The sequence below is a fragment of the Triticum aestivum genome, chromosome 2A (assembly GCF_018294505.1).
Source record: "Triticum aestivum cultivar Chinese Spring chromosome 2A, IWGSC CS RefSeq v2.1, whole genome shotgun sequence".
Classification (NCBI taxonomy): Eukaryota; Viridiplantae; Streptophyta; class Magnoliopsida; order Poales; family Poaceae; genus Triticum; species Triticum aestivum.
In genome coordinates this window covers 772672531-772696705 of record NC_057797.1, presented here as the reverse complement: position 1 = coordinate 772696705, position 24175 = coordinate 772672531, and the positions used below count along the sequence as shown (strand labels likewise).

Genomic DNA, 24175 nt, shown 5'->3' with positions numbered 1-24175 from the left:
GGAAATCATCGTCCTCATCATCACCAACAACTCTCCCATCTTGGGGAGGGAAATCTCTATCAACATATTCAACACCACCATCTCATCTCAAACCCTAGTTCATCTCCTGTGTTCAATCTTGTTACCGGAACTATAGATTGGTGCTTCTGGGTGACTAGTAGTGTTGATTACATCTTGTAGTTGATTACTATATGGTTTATTTCGTGGAAGATTATATGTTCAGATCCAATATGCTATTTAATACTCCTATGATCATGAGCATGTTTATCATTTGTGAGTAGTTACCTTTGTTCTTGAGGTCACCGGAGAAATCATGTTGCAAGTAATCATGTGAATTTGATATGTGTTCGATATTTTGATAGTATGTATTCCCTTAGTGGTTTCATGTGAACGTCGACTACATGACACTTAACCATATTTGGGCCTAAGGGAATGCATTGTGGAGTAGCAATTATATGATGGGTTGCGAGAGTGACAGAACCTTAAACCCCAGTTTATGCGCTATTCCGTAAGGGACCGATTGGATCCAACAGTTTAACGCTATGGTTAGAATTTATTCTTAATACTTTTCTCGTAGTTGTGGATGGTTGTGGGAGAGTTAATCATAAGTAGGAGGTTTGTTCAAGTAAGAACAACACCTAAGCACCAGTCCACCCACATATTAAATTATCAAAGTACCGAACACGAATTAAACCAACATGATGAAAGTGACTAGATGAAAATCCCGTGTACCCTCAAGAACGCTTTACTTATCATAAGAGATCACTTGTCCTCTCCTTTGCCTCAAAAGGATTAGGCCACCTTGCTGCACTTTTTCTACTACTATCGTTACTTTCTCATTACAAATTATCTTGCTATCAAACTACTCTGTTACTTACAATTTCAGCACTTGCAGACATCACCTTGCTGAAAACCACTTGTCATTTCCTTCCGCTCCTCGTTGGGTTCGACACTCTTACTTATCAAAAAGGGCTACAATTGATCCCCTATACTTGTGGGTCATCAAGGCTATTTTCTGGCGCCGTTGCCAGGGAGTGAAGCGCCTTTGGTAAGTGGAATTTGGTGAAACAATCCTTTGAGGGGTTTATTCGGGGTATATTCACCTCGCTCGGAACCACAATTAGCTACCCCTCAACCTACTACACCTACTGAAAATATTGAACATGAAATTCCTTCGGGTATGATAGAACAACTGCTTAATCCTTATGCAGGAGATGGAACTGAACATCCTGATATGCACTTGATATATGTTAGAACAAATTTGTGGATTGTTTAAGCTTGCAGGTTTACCCAGGGATAAAGTTATGAAGAAGGTTTTCCCTTTATATTTGAAGGGAAAAGCATTGGCATGGTATAGGCTATGCAATGATATTGGATCTTGGAATTGGAATCGTTTGAAATTGGAGTTCCACCAAAAAATTTATCATATGCATCTAGTTCATCGTGATCATAATTATATATATAATTTTGGGCCTCGTGATGGAGAAAGTATAGCTCTAGCTTGGGTGAGGCTTAAGTCAATGTTATCTTCACGCCCCAATCATGAGCTCTCTAGAGAAATTATTATCTAGAAGTTTTATGCTCGGCTTTCTCGATCAAACCATGCTTGATACTTCTTGTGCTGGTTCTTTTATAAAGAAGACTATTGAATTCTGGTGGGATCTTTTGGAAAGAATTAAACGCAACTCTAAAGATTGGGAACTCGACAAAGGTAAAGAGTCAGGTATTAAACTTAAGTATGATTGTGTTAAATCTTTTATGGATACCGATACTTTTCAGAAGTTTAGCACTAAATATGGACTTGACTCTGAGATAGTAGCCTCCGTTTGTGAATCATTTGCTACTCATATTGATCTCCCTAAAGATAAGTGGTTTGAACATATATCACCCACCTATTAAAGAAGAAATTAAAGAACCAGTACCAATTAAAGAAGAAACTATACTTTATAATGTTGATCCAGTTGTTCCTTTTGCTTACATAGAGAAACCACCTTTCCATGTTAGGATAAAGGAACATGCTAAAGTTTTAACTGTGGTTAACAAAAGCTATATTGCAACACCTAAACTTGATGAACAAATTAAAGTAGAACCTAGTATTTCTATGGTTAAAGAACTCATAGAAGAAGATATAGATGGGCATGTTATTTACTTTTGTGAAGAAGCTGCTAGAATTGCCAAACCTGATAAAAAAGATAAACATACACCTATTGTTGGCATGCCCGCATCTCAGTTAAAATAGGAGATCATTTTTATCATGTTTTATGTGACATAGGTGCTAGTGTGAGTCCCTTACACCTTATCTCAAGAAATTATGAATGAAATAGCACCCGCAGAAATAGAAGACATAGATGTTACTATTAAACTTGCTAATAGAGACACCATATCACCAATCGGGATTGTTAGAGATGTTGAAGTCTTGTGTGGGAAAATAAAATACCCTACTGTTTTCTTGTTCTTGGTTCCCCACAAGATAACTTCTGTCCCAGTATCTTTGGTAGGCCTTTCTTGAACACCGTCAATGCTAAGATAGATTGTGAGAAACAAAATGTCAGTGTTAGTTTTGGTGATGAGTCTCATGAGTTTAATTTTTCCACGTTTAGTAGAAAGCTTCATGAAAAGAAATGCCTAGTAAGGATGAATTAATTGGTCTTGGTTCTATTGTTGTACCACCTACTGATCCTTTAGAACAATATTTGTTAGACCATGAAAATGATTTACATATGCATGAAAGAAATGAAATATATAAAATTTTCTTTGAACAACGTCCTCTGCTTAAACACAATTTGCCTATTGAGCCTCTAGGAGGTCCTCCTCCACCTAAAGGTGATCCTGTGTTTGAATAAAAACAATTGCCATACACTTTGAAATATGCTTATCTTGATGAAAAGAAGATATATCATGTTATTATTAGTGCTAACCTTTCAGAACATGAAGAAGAAATATTATTGAAAGTTCTAAGGAAGCACCGAGCTACTATTGGATATACTCTTGATGATTTAAAGGCATTAATCCCACTTTAGGTCACCAGAAAATTAATATGGAACATGGTGCTAAACCCGTTGTTGATCACCAACATCGGTTAAATCTGAAGATGAAAGAAGTGGTAAGAATGGAAATATTAAAACTTCTGGAAGCAGGTATAATCTATCCCATAGCTGATAGTAGATGGGTAAGTCCTGTTCATTGTGTTCATAAGAAATGAGGTATAATTGTTGTTCCTAATGATAAGAATGAAGTTATGCCACAAAGAATTGTTACAGGCTATAGAATGGTAATTGATTTTAGAAAATTAAACAAAGCAACTAGAAAAGATCATTACCCTTTTCCTTTTATTGATCAAATGCTTGAAAGATTATCTAAGCACACACACTTTTGCTTCCTTGATGGATATTCTGTTTTTTCACAAATACCCGTTTCTCAACCTGATCAAGAAAAGACCAATTTTACTTCACTACAAGAAATATGTCAACTTGTGACCTTGACTATTGGTCACTGAAAGGTCACTGTTTTTCATTTGTGACCTTTTTGTGACAAAAAACAGAAGGTCAAAAGCTGGCGGTCGTAAACTGAAATTAATGACCTTCTCTGTGAGAAGGTTGTAGATGTTTACGACCAAAACAGAAGGTCGTTGAACCCATGACCTTTTGTTTTGGTCACTGGCTGTCTGCCCAGGCCATATAGGATCCGACGTGGCAATCTGATGTGGCAAAATTGCGACCAATTGAAAAGGTCAAAAATTAGAATCGGCCCAGTCCAATTGGGTGTTTATATGGGCTGAGCTCATTGATTCAGCCAATTTAGTGTATTTTTTCCTGTCAATTTTTGTTAGCTTCATGGGCCAAGCCCAACATCGCAGACTTTTTTTCACAATTCGGCCTTTTTATATTCTAGGTCGTGGCCTTTTAATATTCAATTTCTTATTATTTTCTCCCTTCTCTAGCATGTTTTTCCATTAAATAAATAGCTCTAGTCCAACTTTGTTTGGGCCATGTCCAATTCAGGCCCAGTACTATTTTCTGTCATATTCAACCCATATGAAGTAGCATGTACACAATTTTCATAATCTTCATGTCATTTAAAGCAGCATGTACATGGAGAATACAACATTTAATTACACAGGAATACATCATCTACACAATTTGCCTTAACTTACTACTACATCACATTGTTCCAACTCGTATTAGCACATCTCATGTGCTCCAGATGCAACAACTTGCCTTCCTATAAGAACACTCCAGTTCTATCTACTCACCCCCATTCACATGCAACATAAGAAGCTAGTGTAGAACGCCATCTTAACCACATCCACAGCACCATAAACTGGTGTAGAGCGAGAAGCTTCAGCAAGGAGTCATAGGCTCTACCCTTGCGTCTGGTGGCACCTGCAGGGAGGGAGAGAGACTGAGAAGCAAATAAAACACTAAAGTTCAAGCCAACCAAGCTCATGCTAGTGATCAACCAAGCAAGCAAATAAAACATCTAGTAAAAAGCAAATTAGTTGCTCACAGCAAAAGGTGGATAAACCAGTTGCCATCTCACAACAAAAGGAAAATTATCTATGCAAGGGACAGAACAGAAAATGTATTTAAAGATCACAATACAATGCCTGAACATGAGCAAAGCAGGTATAGAGCACCTATCACTACTGGAATCAGCTACTTTGCCATCTGCCAGTTCTTTGTCGTCCGCTAGCGGACGGCAAAGAAGCTCTTTGCCATCAGCTTCCAAAAAGCGGACGGCAAAGAACGGGCTGATGGCAAAGACCAAGTTTGCCATCAGCCAGTTCTTTGCCGTCTGCTAGTGGACAGCAAAGATTCTTTGTTGTCGGCTAGCGGACGGCAAAGAGGGAGGGGCCCCACTGACGAGCTGCAAAAAAAACCTAACGGGCCCCCTCTTTCCCATCCGCTAGCGGACGGCAAAGAGCAAGGTGGCGGACGGCAAAGGGTGGCGGACGGCAAAGAGGGAGGGCCCCACGTAACATTAACGGGGCCGCGCCCCACACCCCCTCTCTCTCTCTCTCTTTCTCTCCCACCTCTCGCCAGCCCCGTCGCACCACCCCGCCGCCGCCGCCCCAGGGCCCCCCGCCCCGTCGCCCCACCACCCCGCCGCCGCCCGGCGCCCCCCCGCCCCACCGCCCCCGCCGCCCTGCCGTCTGGGCGCCGCCACGCCCCGGCGCCCCGGCACCTCTGCGCCCCGCCGCCCCAGGCCGCCTCGCCCCCCTCCTCCACCGCCCCAGGCTGCCCCGCCCCGCTCGTCCGCCGCCCCAGGCCGCACCGCCCCCCTCCTCCACCCTGCAGGTGAGTCTCTTCTTCCTTTTTTTTCTTTTTTTCTATTTTTTAGTTTTAGGTTTATGTTTAGTTTAGATTTAGTTTTAGTTTTAGGTTTATAGGTTTAGTTTTAGTTTAGTTTTAGGTTTAGATTTAGTTTTTTTCTTTTTCTGTTTTTTTAGTTTTAGGGTTAGGTTTAGTTTAGTTTTAGGAAAGAAGAAAAAGAGAAAAAGAGGAGATCAGGAGAAGAAGAAGAAGAGGAGGAGGAGAAGAAAAAAGAAGAAGAGGAAGAAGAAGAAGAAAAAAGAGGAGAGGAGGAGAAGAGGAAGAGGAAAAAGGAAAGGAGGAAGAAGAAGAAGAAGAAGAAGAAGAAGGAAAAAAAGGAAGAAAAGGAAAAAGAGGAAGAAGAAGAAAAGGAAAAAAACCGACCCGACACGGTACCCGGCACCCCGACACGACACCCCGACCCCGAGACCCCGACCCCGACCCCAAGACCCCGACCCCGACACCCCGACCTCGACCCCGACCCCGACCCCGACACCCCGACCCCGACACCCCGATCCCCCAAGCCTGACCCGACACCCCGAACCCGACCCCGACACCCCGACCCCGACCCGACACGGTACCCAGACCCCGACCCGGCACCCCGACACGACACCCCGACCCCGAGACCCCGACCCCGACCCCAAGACCCCGACCCCGACCCCGACACCCCGACCCCGACCCCGACCCCGACCCCGACCCCGACACCCCGACCCCGACACCCCGACCCCAACCCCGACACCCCGACCCCCCAAGCCTGACCCGACACCCCGTCCCCGACCCCGACACCCCGACCCCCCGAGCCTGACCCGACACCCCGACCCCGAGCCTAACCCGACACCCTGACCCCGACACCACACCCCGACCCCGAAACAACACCCCGACACCGACACGGCACTACCCCGACATCGACACGACACCCTGACCCCCCGACCCCGAAACAGCACCCCGACCCCGACACGGCACCCCGACACCGACAGGACACCCCGACCACCGACACCTCCCGAAAAGGTGTTCTTTGGCCTTCCAGAGGCCGACGGGGTCATATATTTGTGAATTATTATTTAGGTCATATATTTTTCGATTTTGTTATGAAAAACATCATATATAATTGTGTTGATCGTGTAGTTTTAAATGTGCAGTTGTTTCATCACTGTGAGGTTTGGTGTTCGACGACCTCGCCGTGCGTTTGACGAGCTCTGCCCCTTCGTTCATGGGTGAGCACAAATGACAAGTCCTCCTCCCCCATTAATTATTTGATCTATTCCGATGAAACTTGATAGCTAGCTATATATGTGTCTTGAATCATCAGTATGCGTAACCAATATGTGTCTCCCGTTCGAAAGCGTCATAGTTATAAATATGCATGCATTTGCATATTTATAACCTTGATTCTTTCAAATTGTCCAACGCTATCCATGGACAGCCCGAGTATGTGTAGATTGGGTTCGTTTTCCCATATGCTTTGCTCCGGATCCGATGCATATATTTCGTCAGTGCCTCCCCTGTTGTTCTCCGGGTACACATCCTCTCTGTTTATTGCAGAGACGTGTATCAGGAGAACAGCGGGGAGGTGCTGCCGAAATTTTGCGTCGGATCCGGAGCATAGCATGGGAAAATGAACCCAATCTACACATACACGGGTGGGATTAGGACCTATCATTACCTATTAGAGTGTAGGTTGCATGGATGTAATAAAATTGACAAAGTAGATCAACTGATGAATATATACATGGTGAATTACATATATAATTGTTTCGTGTCCAGTAGCTCTGAAAGTCAAGATGAGTGATCGTGCTTGGATGTATACCGGTCACACTGGTCAGAACAAATGGAGCGCTGAATGGTTCACAAAAACTAAGGGGTTTGTGCAAGCCGCATTTGCAAATGGCCAAAAGAAAACCTGGTGCCCCTGTTTCCGGTGCGGCAATTGGGAAAAGAAGACAGAGGCTGAAATGGGCAAACACCTGCAGAAGAGTGGTTTTACGCCCGATTATATGGTGTGGACATTTCATGGTGAGTCTGCCCAACGTGACCGAGCTGAGGTGGATCGTCATCGCACCGACAAGCATGGTACCGGGATGGAAAACATGGTGCAAGGCTATGATGATGCTCGGGATTCGGACGAGGAGATGGAGGAATCTGCAAAGGCCTTCAATGAAATGTTGGAGTCTTCGAAACGTCTGCTCCACGAGCACACTGAGCTTTGTCAGTTGGATGCCATCTCACAAGTAATGGCTCTGAAGGCTCGGTTCAACTTGGACAGAGAATGCTATGACGCAATTATGACAGTATTTGGACGCTTTCTACCCAAAGGCCATGTAATGCCTGCAAACCTGTACTAGTCGGACAAAATCCTCCGTGCACTGAAGATGCCCTATGAGAAGATACATGCCTATGAGAAAGGATGTGCCTTATTTAGGCTTGACTATGCGGACTTGAACTATTGTCCCATTTGCAAGTCTTCCAGGTATATTGTGGTAGACAATGGTATGGGTGAGAAGACACAGACCAAAATCCCCGTTAGTGTTCCTCGGTATATGCCAATCGTACCAAGACTTCAACGTCTTTTCATGGTCGAAGAGACGGCCAGACAGATGACATAGCACAAAACAGGCAAAAGAACCGAACTAGATGCAGATGGGAATCTGATGATGGTACACACATCGGATGGTGTTGCGTGGAAAAAGTTTGATGAATTACATGCTGACAAAGCGGCAGATCCGAGGCATCCTCGAGTCGGCATCAGCACGGATGGGTTCAGTGTGTTTGGTATGACGGCAGCCCAATACAGTTGTTGGCCCGTATTTGTCTTTCCACTCAATCTCCCCCCCGGACAGATTATGCAAAGAAAGAACATTTTCCTGACGTTGATAATTCCAGGACCCAACTATCCGGGCAAAAATATGAATGTGTACATGCAGCCGCTGAAGGACGAATTGCAAGAAGCCTAGGATAATGGGTTCAAGACATACGATGCCTTTAGCAAACGGAACTTCATAATGCGTGTCTAGTACATTTACTCGACGCATGACTTGCCGGCGTATGCGCTATTCGTTGGCTGGTGTGTGCATGGAAGGTTCCCGTGCCCCACATGCAAGGGAGCTCTTGAGTTTCATTGGCTTCAGGCCGGTCGCAAGTTTTCTTGCTTTGACATGCATAGATAGTTCCTGGATCCTCGCCATAAGTTCAGGAAAGACAAGAAGAACTTCATCAGGGGTAGAGTTGTCAAAAACTCTGCAACACCTGCATTAATAGGCCAACAGACCCTGGATCAGTTAAACACTCTCGAGCCAGATCCATAACGTCCAGGGTACTTCAAGGGGTATAATACTAAGCACGCATGGACTCACAAAACATGCTTATGGGATCTGCCTTACTTCAAAGACCTCCTTTGCCCACACAACATCGACGTGATGCACACTGAGAAGAATATCGCCGAGGCACTTTTTGGTACATTGTTCGGCATAGATGGGAAGTCAAAGGATAATACTAAGGCTAGAGTCGATCTGGAGGCGCTATGTGATAGGCCATTACAAAACATGAAAGAACCGAAAGGAAAGCAGAACTGGACGAAGCCAAAGGCATGGTTCAATCTTGGAAGGCCAGCTATGAGGGAAATTCTCTTGTGGGTGCAACAGCAGTTGATGTTCCCCGATGGGTATGCAGCGAATCTAAAGAGGGGAGCGAATCTTGATAAACTGAAGATATTTGGTCTCAAGAGTCATGATTGGCACATATGGATTGAGCGGGTAATGCCGGTGATGTTGCGTGGCTTCATCCCTGGGGATGAATGGCTAGTACTGGCAGAACTCAGCTATTTCTTCCGTGTTCTTTGTGCGAAAGAACTATCGCCTGGCGTGCTAGAAGAAATGGAAGAGTTGGCGCCGGAGTTGATCTGCAAGTTAGAGAAGATCTTTCCACCGGGCTTCTTTAATCCAATGCAGCATTTGATTTTGCATCTCCCGACCGAGGCAAGATTGGGGGGGCCCATGCAAAATCGTTGGTGCTACCCAACTGAGAGGATGCAGAAGACGCTTCAAGAAAAATGTAAAAATAAACGTAGAATTGAAGCATCGATGGCTGAGGCATTCATCACAGAGGAGGCGAAAAACTTCATAACAGCGCACTATGAAGCCAAAAATCGTCATTTGCATAATCCGAAGCCTCGGTACAATGCTGACGAGCCTAAAAAGGGTGGATCCAACCTCAGCCTATTCAAAGGGAATCTCGCACCAGCTAGTGTTTCACATCCAGTATCTTTGGATAACGAAGAATGGCGGACCATTTCGTTGTATATCTTCAACAACCTGATAGAAGTGCGGCCGTACATCGATTAAGTTCTCGGTACATTGTTTCGCAACTTCTATTTCCTTTGAACTACTCTTATTCCTGGATATGTCATACAGTCGATACATCGCCATATTCTCGTATGGAGCGGAGATCCAAAAGGATTCCGTCGAAGAGTATGAGCTTCTCGCAAAGCAAGGAGGTGGCTATCCCGGTTTCATCTCTTGGTTCAAACAAATGGTAATTTCTATTAGACAATTTCATTTCATTCGCTAATTTGTGCATAATGCAACAATCCTTTCATATTAAAATTGTAGGCTAATTCAGAGTCTATGGACGCCGAATTGAGACAAGTCGCTAATGGTTTTGACTATAAGGTCCGTTCATTTGACAAGTACGACATCAACGGGTATCGCTTTCGTACCCATGGCAAAGAGCTATCTATGGCCGACCGAAAGTCAACAAATTGTTGTGTATCTGCTATCGGCGAAGGAGGTACCGAGTATTATGGGAGAGTTGAAGCAATTTATGAACTTCTGTTCTATGGTGAAAACCCACCGAATGTCGTAGTCTTCAAATGTTATTGGTTTCAGCCGAAGGAGACTAGAAGGACTCATGAACATGTAGGGCTAGTTGAAATCAACCAAAGCACTCATTTAGATGTTCCTGATGTCTATATTATGGCTCAACAGGCGACCCAAGTATTCTATCTACCGTGGGCCTGCCAAACTAATCCAAATCTGAAAGGTAGGGATGTCGTTTATGAAGTGCCGCCACGTGCTAGACTTTCTCCCCCAAAGGAAGAGGATTATGAACCTCACATTAACCCAGACACATATGAAGGAGAATTCTTCCAAGAGACACATCTTTCCAAAAAGCGTTTCAAGAACTGCTATACTTCACCCCAAAACATTGAAGTAGACAGCGACAATGAATCCGACATCACCCCAGAGGAGGGACAAGAAGAGCCGGAACAAGAAGAGGTTACTGCTGTGGATGACCTGTCAATGCTTGACCGATTACGTCAAGGTGGCCTTGCACATGTTGATGCCAATGCACCCTATGAGCCCGTCATTGATTATAGTGATGATGATGATTATGCATTTATTGATGATACTAATCGAGATTATTAGTAGTGTCAGGTATTACATTTTTTTATGTTGTACTTGATGATGATACACTTAAGTGATACACATATTATTATTCATGTCGGTCTTTTTTTATGTTGTACTAATTTCGTTTACTGTTTGTCATGGCAGGTGTTGAAAGATGGTGGGCGCTGGTCGGGAGCGTGGTCTGAGGTCTTCCATTCCAGACGCACCTCTCCACCGAGCGTTGCTGGACAGTATGGCCACACCGCCGGGCCCTTCTTCGTCGACCGCGGTGCCCAGCAGGGGACGAGGTAGGAAGAGAGGAGGTGGGGCACGTGGTTGTGGGAGAGGAGGTAGGGTGACTGCTACGGCGCCTTCCTCGCCGCCACCCCCAGTTGTTTCACCCGAGCACGTGACTGCTAGGGTGGACTCGTCCGAGGAGGAGGCTACACGGACTCCGGTCCACGAGCCTCCGGTCCACGGGTCTTGGGCCCACGAGCCTCGGGTCGACTGGCCTTCGGACCACGAGAGTTCGGCCCATGTGACCCCGGAGGAGCACACGTCCGGATGGGGTACCTGGCCGGATCAGCCCGAGGAGCCGAGTGGCCATGCTGATGATGGCGGGGAGCCAACTGATCTTGAGGAGGAGGGGGGCACCGTCTACCAGCGTGGTGCTACACGGCTCCCGTCCGTGCCGGTGACCCGCGAGCAGAGGTGGTTGATTTTCCCTGATGGGGAGAGGTACATAAGTGCATTTAATATTTTTGTACCTTGTGCATTCACGTTTTTTCAAATACCTAATGCGTTGGCCTTGTCATGCTGCAGGGGTTGGGACCACCATCATAGTGTCCGCCGGCCCAACTCCGTCCTTGGAGTTCTTTGCCGGCAAAACTTCCCGGGGTTTGTCACGTTGCCTGGTGAGGGTTGGCTTCCAGAGCTTGGATTGAGCTGGGAGCACTACATGGCTGCCCTGGCCCCGCCGGATGAGATTATCGACGGTGTCGTGTGCGACACAAGGGCAGACATGGTGATCAGAAAGGTCTGGGTAATTTATCCTTTACACATTTAAAAATCTTCAACTAGCTAGTTATTAATTGTACTAATCAATATTGTCTCATTTGATTGCAGACATTCTACAGGTGTGAGGAGGGATACGAGGAGGACGCGGCACATGTTATCGAGAACGTCTGCAAGCGCCTACTCCAGAACTTACGGCACGAGGCTCGGGTGCAGGCTGTTCAAGACTACTACGCCTTGCGTGGTATCAAGAAGACCAAGCCGGCGTGCCGCGATAAGTTCCTGAGTAAGGAGCAGTACATGAAGGTAATTCTTAAGGCCTTCTCTACTTAAGTTCCTTCATTTAGTAATTCTTAGACGTAGCGCTCAAGTTTCTATTTGCTAACTTAGGCGCCTCTGAGATGGTGTGCGGATCGGATGGATTGTTGGGAGGTGTTGGTCGATGAGTGGTGCTCAAAACAATGGCTAGCCCTCCACAACGAGGCCAAGGACAAACGTGCCCAAATGGAAGGTGTGCCACACCATCAAGGCAGCTCCAACTTATATCAGTTCGGGCGCAACTGGGTATGTGGTTTGCTTCATGATTCATGCAATTCATTCATCATGCTAGCTTGAGCCCTTTAATTACTAATTTTCATTGTATCTCTCTTTCAGGCACGCTACAATAAGGCGGATAAGGTGCCAGAGGTGTACGACCTGTATGCCATGGCCCACACTGCCTCTTTCAAGAAAGTCAAGGCTTTCTCTCAGTCTGACCTCAATGATGCAAACAACTTCACCAACATCTCCTCCCACAACAAGCTCGTGAGATATAGAGATGAGGGGAAGGCGAGGAAAGGGGAGGACTTTAACCCGAGCCAGGGTCCCATTGATCCAGAGCTGTTGATGATATCTGGTGGCAGGAGGTCCCATGGCTCCATAGCCATTGGAGATGGACTTATCCGTTGTCCTAGCACTCTCCCGGAGATCAAGGCGCGCCAGTCGAGCTCCGCTCCTGAGATAAGGCCTCGTGAACGGCCAGTGCAACTCGCCATCAAGGTTAGTGATACATACTCAATTATCTTTCTCCATTACATTGTGTGCGCTTCCATCAATGATTACAAATGGTCATGTGAGTGGTGTTGCAGGCTGCTATACAGAGTGAGAGAGATAGAATGGAGAAACTTCTGGCGGAGGCGGCGGAGAGGCAGCGGGAGTTGGAGGAGAGGATGACAAAGATGATGGAGGAGGAGAGGGCACGGAATGACATGCAGGCAAGGGCCATGTACGAGCTCCTTGTGGTAAGTTTCTTCTGCAGATTAGCCAAAACATTCATGTAGTGTTTGTCTCATTACTAACTAGTATGACTGAGTTGTCAAAACCAAATGTGCAGTCTGTGTGCGAGAAGACAGGTCAGACCGCTCTGCCGATGCCAGTGATTGCTCCTGGGACCACGGTGAGTTTTATTTGAATGGACATTACTTGCTAGTCTTAACATTTGAGTGTCATCATGCTAACAAGACATTGGAAATGATCTTTGGTGCAGCGTAACTCCAGACAAGCATCGCACGATCCTTCTCCAGCTACCGACACGAGCCACCCCGCTCCTACACCTCCTGGATCTTGGTAAGTTTATCTAGTGTTTTGCTTAACACATGCATAAAGACCTAGACTTAGCTTTATTTCCTCCAATGCTTACCATAATGACCTAGACTTAGCTTCTTCTCCTCCAAAATGACTTAATAAGCTTACTGACCTCCAAAACCATCCATTTTACCTAAGTTAGCTCTAAAACGATCTGTACTTAGCTTACTTATGTCAAAAATTGTATAATTAGCTTAGTTAGCTCATAGACGATCCATTTTACCTAAGTTAGCTCTAAAATGACCCATTTTACCTAGGTTAGCTTATAAATGATCCAGTTCATCCAAGTTAGCTCAAAAATGACCCATTTTACCTAGATTAGCTCCTAAATGATCCATTTTACCTACGTTAGCTTTAAAATGACCCATTTCACCTAGGTTAACTCCAAAATGACCCATCTTACCTAGGTTATCTCATAAACGATCCATTTCAACTAATTTAGCTCATAAACGATCCATTTCACCAAGTTAGCTAAAAAACGATCCATTTCACCTAAATTAGCTCTTAAATGATCCATTTCACCTAAGTTAGCTCAAAAAGATCCATTTCAACTAAATTAGCTCATAAATGATCCATTTCACCTAAGTTAGCTCAAAAACGATCCATTTCAACTAAGTTAGCTCATAAATGATCCATTTCACCTAAGTTAGCTAAAAAACGATCCATTTCACCTTAGTTACCTCAAAAACGATCCATTTGACCTTAGTTAGCTCATAAACGACCCATTTCAACTAAGTTAGCTCATAAATGATCCATTTCACCTTAGCTAGCTCATAAACGACCCATTTCAACTTAGTTAGCTCATATATGATCCATTTCACGTAAGTTAGCTCATAAATGACATACTCTTCTTGTTCTAGTCGTCTTCTTGTTCTACTTTTCTTGTTCTAGTCTTCTTCTTGTTCTACTCTTCTTGTTCTAACTTTCTTATTTTTCATTTTGCAGATTTCATTCACTTGACGAAAGCTTGCATAGATGGAGTGCTCCTTATCCCTTTCTTTGTTTCTTTTGTATCGTTGAACTATGCATGTATCGTTGGATGAAACTATTGTAATATATATGGTTGGATGCCTCTATGTTGAACTTGTTATGTATGACGGAACTATGCATGTAATATATATGGTTGGATGATGAAGTTATGTGTTGGATATCTTATATGTTTGCTCTGTAATGGCCTTTTGAAATATATCTATATATGTCATATATATTTGTGATGAAAATTGTTGGATTTAATAAAAAAACAGATAAAAGAGCCAATATGCAGGCTCTTTGCCGTCTGCCACCGATGGCAACGGGCTCTTTGCCGTCTGCCGCGGACGGCAAAGAAGACATGTGGCATCTAGCTGTGCTTCCTGGGAGCTGACCCATTTGGTCAGTTTGCCATCAGTGGCGGACGGCAAAGAACCTGCACTTTGCCATCAGTGGCAGACGGCAAAGAACCTGCCATGTAGTGACGTGTAGATGACATCATACGGCGGACGGCAAAGACACTAGAAATTTTCCCGTCAGCGGCGGACGGCAAAGGCCTGCCGTTAGCCACTTAACGGACTGACAGCGCAATTTTGCCGTCCGCTCTCTTTGCCGTCCGCCGCAGACAGCAAAGGGAATTTGCCGTCAGCCGCCAGGAAGCAGACGGCAAAGTAGCTGTTTACCGTAGCCTACTTTGCCGGAGCCTTTTGCCGTCCGCGGCTGACGGTAAAGGCCTTTGCCGTCCGCCGTTCATGCCTTTGCCGTCCGCCGTGGCAGACGGCAAAGTAGCTGATTCCTGTAGTGTATGTTAATGCCTCCCATACAATTTATTTAACTCTTAGGTTCATATTAAATTCAAATAATCTGGGACGGTTCAACAAACAAAAATGTGAAGCAAATAGCATCTTCAGTTCAGCAACAGGTTCTACATACAGTAAGAGCAGCACATGACAGTAAAAGCAGTGAGGAAAAAGCAAATGAGTTGCTTTAACTCTACCTGGTTGGCAACAAATTGACATAATCTAGGACAGTTCAACAGATCAAAATATGAAGCTAACATCATATGCTCAGCTGACAAACGATGTATATGTAACTCCTCTACATTATACAGTACCACACTAACATAACTACATCTCTACACACAAGAACAAAGCGGTACGTTGATGACATGCTAGGCATCAGTTTCAAAAAGCTTGATTTTAGATCATCAACAACCAGAAAGCCTCAGTGGTCTAAATGTTCAGCACACCATCATCAGATCACCGACAAGCAGGACCTGTACGACCCATACACAGCAACTAGGAAAAAATGGGATCAAGCAGACAGGGAGGCGGGTACCTTCTGGTTGACAAGGTCGAACGCCCTCTTGTGCACCCGCATCTCAAACCGATCCCAAGTGTTGGTACCTATTTTACCAAAACAGGATAACATAGTTACACTATGTTTACTTTCAAATCATCATAAGAAACTACAGCACTGCAAGGGTAGCAGATGACTGATTTGTGGTGGGCTGAGTATCAGATTTAAAAAGCTCGATTTTGAAACATCAAATGTATCAGAATAATCATATGAATCATCATTTGCTCGGCCCATCTACCAAGTGCAACTACTTCATCATTCTAGGAAAATTAAGATGTTAAATGACTAAAACTAGTAGTATGCTACAATCATATGGTACTGGTTAAAAAATGTGACCAGAGGACTACACTTGAACATAACACTTGCAATGCCTACTAGAAGGAGAAAGTGTATGGATGAAAACAAACATTAGACATGCTGGCCATCAGTCTTAAAAACCTCAATTTTGTATTCTCAAAGAGAATCTCGGGAATATGTTGTTGTAGCATCATCTAACCAGCCAATCCATCATTAACACACGTGCACACACAGAGCAGAGAACGATTTGAAATCAAGTGCAAGAATTGCTGCAGCACATACAACTAGCATGTTACGGTTTGTGGGAGATGGGGAAAATGCATGTGAAGTGCATACATCACATAGGGGTGTGTACAATACACACCATCTTTGACAGCAAGCAAAACTGACAGGAATAGAGCATGTCAACTACTGTCAAGCACAATCACTAGCATGGTGGTGAGACAAGTTTCCATACGCCAACCATTCTTATTGCAGGTGTTGGACGCCCCCTCCTTGTAGCGTGAGTGGAGGTAGCACACAATCTGCACCAACAAAGAACCAAAAACAACGTCAATCCCCTATGTCATAGTCTCACAGATAGCCAAACCCTCTTATTCCTAAAAACAAAAAAGGTGTCAGCACCACCGAGGAGGAGGACGCACCGAGATGTTGATATATTTATAGTCAGCTGACTATTAAGGGCTTTCCCTTAGATTACAAACAATTATGTGTACAAGGCAATTCAACATTTAAGTTGAAGGTGTTTAGTAGCAAAATAGGAGATGATATATACTAAACAACTTGAACTGGTAATACACAACTAGATTAGCAAGCATTACATGACAACAGTTGCTTGATAGATTTGATTAAACATGTATAAAGCAGCAACATGCATCGACAACATCATGAGGACTGAATCAAGGTACAAGAATTATATAATCATTAGCAATTTTATTACGTGCTGATGTGTAGTCCACTCAAGCCACATTGAGATGCCCACACCATTAGCCATCGAGGAGCACGGCTCATTACCCATTGACAAACTAGCAGTCAGCCCAGTACACTGGCATGGACGCGGGACTCATCTAAAATCAAACACGTGCTACATGAGTGATTATTTGCACCAAATATTAGGTGTGGCGGGTGCCAAATCTTGCCATATTGCTGGCTTTGCCCCCGTACATAGTGCAAAACTGTTCATTTTTTAAAGATGCCGGTGTAGTAGGAAGAGAACCCATCCAATTTGGAGGTTTTTGACACATGGTACCAGACTTGCAGGCACCTAATTTGATTCACATAACAGTACAATGATACACCTAATTACAAGGCATTGGATCATGCTCATGTTTAAACCAAAGCCAAAACAAGATCCAACTAGTGAACCACATACTGTAGATGATAGAATGTGTTAGTGCTGCTGTTTAAATCGGAAGGAGAGAAAGAAGAAAAAAACGGAATCCATGGCGTATTAGAACAAAGAGCCAAACAAAGAGAGTAGAGGAGAGGGGGAGGGGGACCTTCCATGGCGTCGGCATCGGTGCCGGCAGGGTCGGAGCAACCCGAGAAGGAGGCCCCCGCCTCTCCCTACTGATGGAGAAGCAGTAGACCTCGCTAGAGAAGCCTTGCTTTGGCTGTCGGCTGTAGCTGCTACCTCACCTACAGAGAAGAGAAGAGACAGGATGGGGGTCAGAAGGAGAGATAAGTAGAAGTATCAGAGAAGGGGAGGAGGGATCCATACCAAATCACCGTCGGTCGCCATGGCCGGCGGCTAGGGTTTCCACCGTCCTCATCCAGGTGGAGGTCGGACTCGACGACGTCCTCGTCGAGCTCGTCGGGCTCGGGGGTGGGGTCGCGCATGTCCTGGTCGTCCATGGAGGTCGCCCGCCGGTTCAAATCCAACACAAAAGGCGGATCAAACAACCAAGGAATGAAGGAGAGGATCGGGGCCGAGGAGAGAAAGGGGAAGGAAGGGCGGATCAGACCTTGGGTGCGGGCTTGGTGGCGGGGGGGGGGGGGTCGTCCCGGGTCGCCATCGACCGGATCTCGGCCGTCACCGGGGGCGCGAGCGTGAGCAGGGAGAGGGCGTCTAGGAGCGCCACGGCGTGCGGCGGTGTTGCGGCGGACATCGGGGTGGTTGTTGCGATGTTGGCGGAGGGGGATGGGGAGGGGGCGGCGGCTAGGGTTTTGGTGAGCGGGTGCGGGTTCGGGATTGGAACGGTGGTGAGTGCGTGCGTGGGGATTGGAATGGTGGTGAGTGGGTGCGTGGGGTCTGCGGGTACGGTGGGGAGTGGGGGCGTGGGTGAGAGGGTGAGGGCTGCCGTTGGATTCCGGAGCATCCGACGGTGTCTGATGCATGATCCGCGTGATATGCTCCTGGACCAATCAAAACGCAGCAAGCAATTTGAAGAATTTATGACCATCTAAATTGGCCGTAATCAATTAGATTAAAGAAAAAAATCATGAAAACTTCCTTTTTCATTTTTTGAGTACTTAAAATGAGTTTTCTTTAAAGGATCAACCAAATATTTTTCAAATGATACCATATTTTGCACAAAGTTTGCATTTTGGATTGGCAAACAATATTGACAAAGAGAGTTTTTATTTTCTTTGCACGAAAAAACAGATTCAACCACTAGCTAGGAACGGCCAAGCCCGCTGTTTTGACCGTATTTTGGAACGAGCATAAAAAATTCAAAAAAATCAAAAAATGGAAAGCCTTCGCATTGTGTCATCATATGTGACCAAGTTTCCAGGAAAAATAATAAACTTGTAATACAGCAATTATTTTAAAAAAGTGTTCTCAGAAATGAGCTGTCATGCGTGAAGATTCATGGCTTTCAAGCCAAATGATCGATCTTATGGCCACATTCATGGCATAGTTTGTTCAAATGATCTCGTATTGTGCACAAGGGTGCATCTTGAAATTCCAAACAATGTTGCCTAAGGGAGTTCTCATTTTCTTTGCACGGAAAATTCATTTTCCATTTTCCGAGTGCCCGAAATGAGTTTTTTTGTGAAGAACCTACCATATATTTGTTGCAAAATTGGACCAAATCAATTTTATAAAATACTAGGACATATTTAATGCACAATTGACAAAATGGTTGGGTGTCAAAAGCTTTGATCCATCTCTGGTGAAAAAGACAAATTTCCGCCGATTTAGTAGGAAGCGGGTCAAATTTGAACTATAGTTGCCTCATAGTTTGCTATTTATTTTTTCCAAAAATCATTTCTACGTACATAAGTATCTATTTAATCAGAGAAACATCAAAAAAATTCCAAGATTCAACCACTAGCTAGGAACGGTCATTCCCGCCGTTTTGATCGCATTTCGAAACGGGCATAAAAATTCAAAAAAAATCAAATATTTAGAAAAGCTTCTCATTGTGTCACTACATGTGACCAAGTTACTAGAAAAAATAATAAACTTGTAATACGGCAATTATTTTTAAAAGGTGTTCTCAGAAACGAGCTATCAAGTATGAAGATGCATGGCTTTCAACCCAAATGTTCAATCTTATGGCCACATTCATGGCATAGTTTGTTCAAATGATCTCATATCGTGCACAGGGGTGCATCTGAGAATGGAAAACAATGTTGCCTAAGGAAGTTATCATTTTCTTTGCACGGAAAAATCATTTTCCATTTTTTGAGTGCCTAAAATGAGTTTTTTGTGAAGGACCTACCAAATATTTATTGCAAAATTGTACCAAATCAATTTTCTAAAATACTAGGACATATTTAATGTACAATTGAACAAATGGTTGGGTGTCAAAAGCCTTGATCCACCTCTGATGAAAAAGACAAATTTCCGCCGATTTAGTTGGAAGCGGGTCAAATTTGAACTGCAGCTGCCTCATAGTTTGCTCTTTATTTTTTCCAAAAATCATTTCTAGGTACATAACTATATATTTAATCAGAGAAACACCAAAAAAATCCAAGATTCAACCACTAGCTAAGAACAGTCATGCCCGCCATTTTGACTGCATTTTAAATGGGCATAAAAAATTCAAAAAAAATCAAAAAATTGGAAAACCTTCGCATTGTGTCATGATATGTGACCAAGTTACCAGGAAAAATAAGAAACTTGTAATACGGTAATTCTTTTAAAAAAGTGTTCTCAAAAATGAGCTATCATGTGTGAAGATTCATGGCTTTCAAGTCAAATGATCAATTTTATGCCCACATTCATGGCATAGTTTGTTCAAATGATCTCATATTGTGCACAAGTGTGCATCTTGGAATTACAAACAATGTTGCCTATGGGAGTTTTCAGTTTCTTTGCACAGAAAATTCATTTTCCATTTTCCGAGTGCCCGAAATGAGTTTTTTTGTGAAGCACCTACCATATATTTGTTGCAAAATTGGACCGAATCAATTTTATAAAATACTAGGACATATTTAATGCACAATTGACCAAATGGTGGGGTGTAAAAAGTTTTGATCCACCTCTCGTGAAAAAGACAAATTTCCACCGATTTAGTTGGAAGCGGGTAAAATTTGAACTGTAGCTACCTCGTACTTTGCTATTTATTTTTTCCAAAAATCATTTCTAGGTATATAAGTATCTATTTAATCAGAGAAACATCAGAAGGTCTCCAAGATTCAACAACTAGCTACGAATGGTCAAGCCCACATTGGAACGGTCAAGCCCACATCAGAGAAACATCATTTCTAGGTATATAAGTATCTATTTTGACCGCATTTTGGAACGGGCATAAAAATTTAAAAAAAATAAAAAATTGGAAAACCTTCGCATCGTGTCATTATATGTGACCAAGTTACCAGGAAAAATAATAAACTTGTAATACATGAATTCTTTTAAAAAAGTGTTCTCAGAAATGAGCTATCATCTCTGAAGATTCATGGCTTTCAAGCCAAATGATCAATCTTATGGCCACATTCATGGCATAGTTTGTTCAAATCATCTCATATTGTGCACAAGGGTGCATATTGGAATGGAAAACAATGTTGCCTAAGGGAGTATTCATTTTCTTTGGACGAAAAATCAATTTTCCATTTTTCGAGTGGCCAAAATGAGTTTTTTTGTGAAGGACCTACCATATATTTGTTGCAAAATGGGACTAGGTCATTTTTATAATATATTAGGCCATATTTAATGTACAATTGACAAAATGGTTGGTCGTAAAAAGTACCTATACACCTCTGGTGAAAGAGTCAAATTTCCGCTGATTTAGTAGGAAGCAGGTCAAATTTGAACTACAGCTGCCTCATAGTTTGCTCTTTATTTTTTCCAAAAATCATTTATAGGTACATAAGTATCTATTTAATCAGAAATACATGGTTTGGTGGTGATACGTTGAGGTTTGGATGGTGGCCCAGGGCCCCAACTCCAAAGCGCGTAGACTTGCATGCCCGCCACGTGGTCACCGCATGACCGTGGTGTTGCCACCCGTTCCGGGCGGCTTAGGCATGTCTAGTGGGTTGGGCACTCCCCTGATAGGTGTCAGGAAGAAGAAGGCAATAGAAGAAACTCACGAGGAGACAGAACTGAGCTCAAACATGAATTAGCACCCAAGTGTTTGATTAGTGGTACGGAAAATGCGCATGGCCAACAGGCCCGAGTTTTGGCTGAGGATGATCAGCTAGTAAGGACACTATCTTGGAAAATTTGCAGCTCAAATGGAGGAGCCTATGTGTCACTTGCTTTGCAACTTACCACACTGGACAGAAATATGAATGTTGAAGCCACACTCACATATATTGTTAGATGGGGCTCAAATTTTGTGGAGAGCTATTATTTGGGAATATAGAAGATGTGGCCAAAATTCATCTCATTAGGGTATGCCTAGCTAGTACTACCTTCACAATAGTTCGAGTTGAACAAAAACTTTGGAAATTTGCCGAGGAAGATTTACCGGGCAAATAGAGTTGAAGATTGTCATGAGGCAATGATTTGGATAGTAAAGAATGCCCAATTTTTTGGGAAATTTGGGAATGACAGAAATATAGGTTGCTTCACAACCTAGGGCAAAAACTGCCACATGGACATGACACATAGGCAAAACTGATGAGGTGGCGCCTAGTCATAGCAACCCACCACAATTTACAAGGTTATGACCATCTATATTGGTCATGATCAGCTAGGAATAAGACAGCGGACCAGTGCAATCTGCTTTATGACCATTTTGTGCAAGGAAATTACGACCTTTCTGACCAAAATGATCGTTATAGTTTAGGGTTTGGAGCCCTCCGAACATCTTTTGACCAATTGGTCTCAAATGGTCATAGATCTATGACCAATTCTTCCAGGGTCACTGCCAGAAGGTCACTAGTTGACATATTTCTTGTAGTGCTTATCCTTTTTGAACCTATGCTTATAGACGTATGCCTTTTGGTTTATGTAATGCACCTGCTACTTTTCAAAGATGCATGATTGCTATATTCTCTGACTTTTGTGAAACGATTGTTGAGGTTTTCATGGATGACTTTTCTGTTTATGGGAAGTCTTATGATGATTGTTTAGGTTTTCAAAGATGCAATTTTGATCGAGTTTTGTAGAGATGTAAACAAACAAATCTTGTCTTGAATTGGGAGAAGTGCCACTTTATGGTTAATGAATGCATTGTCTTGGGTCATAAAATTTCTGAAAGAGGTATTGAAGTGGACCAAGCTAAGGTTGATGCAATAGAGAAAATGCCATGTCCTAAAGATATAAGAGGTATTCGTAATTTCCTAGGTCGTGCTGGTTTCTATAGGATATTTATCAAAGACTTTTCAAAAATTTCTAGGCCTCTCACTAGTCACTTGCAAAAGGATATTCCCTTTGTTTTTATGATGATTGTTTAGAAGCCTTTGAAACACTCAACAAAGCCTTATATCTGCACCTATTGTTCAACCACCCGATTGGAACTTGCCTTTTGAAATTATGTGTGATTCTAGTGATTATGATGTTGGTGCTGTTCTAGGATAAAGAGTTGATAAGAAATTGAATGTTATTCATTATGCTAGTAAAACTCTAGACGGTACCCAAAGAAACTATCCTACTACTGAAAAAGAATTCTTAGCAATGGTGTTTGCTTGTGATAAATTTAGACCTTATATTGTTGATCCCAAAGTAACTATTCACACAGACCATGCTGCTATTAAATATCTTATGTAAAAGAAAGATGTTAAACCTAGACTTATTTGACGGATTCTCTTGTTACAAGAATTTGATTTACATATCATTGATAGAAAAGGAGTTGAGAACCCAGTAGCTGATAATTTGTCTAGGCTTGAAAATGTGCTTGATGACCCACTACCTATTGATGATAGTTTTCCTGATGAGCAGTTAACTGCAATAAATGTTTCTCATGGTACTCCTTGGTATGCTGATTATGCTAATTACATTTGTTGCTAAATATTTACACCTAGCTTTACTTACCAACAAAAGAAAAAAATCTTCTATAATTTAAGACATTACTTTTGGGATGACCCACATCTTTATAACGGAGTAGATGGTATTATTAGACGTTGTGTACCTAAGCATGAACAGGGACAAATTCTATGGAAATGTCACTCCGAAGCTTATGGAGGGCATCATGCTGGAGATAGAACTGCTCATAAGGTATTACAATCTGGATTTTATTGGCCTACTCTCTTCAAGGATGCCCGTAAGTTCGTCTTAGCTTGTGATGAATGTCAAAGAATAGGTAATATCGGTAAGCGTCAAGAAATTACTATGAATTATTCACTTGCTGTTGAACCATTTGATGTTTGGGGATTTGATTACATGGGACCTTTTTCTTCCTCTAATGGGTGTACACATATTTTGGTTGCTGTTGATTATGTTACTAAATGGGTAGAAGCTATTCCAACCAGTAGTGTTGATCACAACACCTCTATTAAAATGCTTAAGGAAGTTATTTTCCCAAGGTTTGGAGTCCCTATATATTTAATGACTGATGGTAGTTCACACTTTATTCGTTGTGCTTTCCATAAGATGCTTGCCAAGTATGATGTTAACCATATAATTGGATCACCCTATCATCCTCAGTCTAGTGGTCAAGGAACTTATCAATAGAGAAATAAAATTATTTTTGCAAAAGACTGTCAATAGGTCCAGGAAGAATTGGTCTAAGAAATTAGATGATGCACTTTGGGCTTATAGAACAACATATAAAAATCCTATGGGTATGTCTCCTGATAAAATGGTTTATGGAAAAGCTTGTCATTTGCCTCTTGAGTTAGAACATAAAGCATTTGGGCAATCAAAGAACTCAATTATGACTTCAA

At 43.1% G+C, this 24175-nt stretch overlaps 2 non-coding genes across 2 annotated transcripts; both read right to left on the bottom strand.

Moving 5' to 3' along the window:
- Nucleotides 1-15810: 15810 nt before the first annotated feature.
- LOC123038391 (small nucleolar RNA SNORD36) lies at nt 15811-15885 on the bottom strand. The gene has a single exon (XR_006417837.1). It is a non-coding gene; the product is annotated as a small nucleolar RNA SNORD36 (small nucleolar RNA).
- A 191-nt stretch (nt 15886-16076) lies between these two features.
- Nucleotides 16077-16155, bottom strand: LOC123038396 (small nucleolar RNA SNORD36). The gene has a single exon (XR_006417840.1). It is a non-coding gene; the product is annotated as a small nucleolar RNA SNORD36 (small nucleolar RNA).
- Between the last annotated feature and the right edge of the window lie 8020 nt (nt 16156-24175).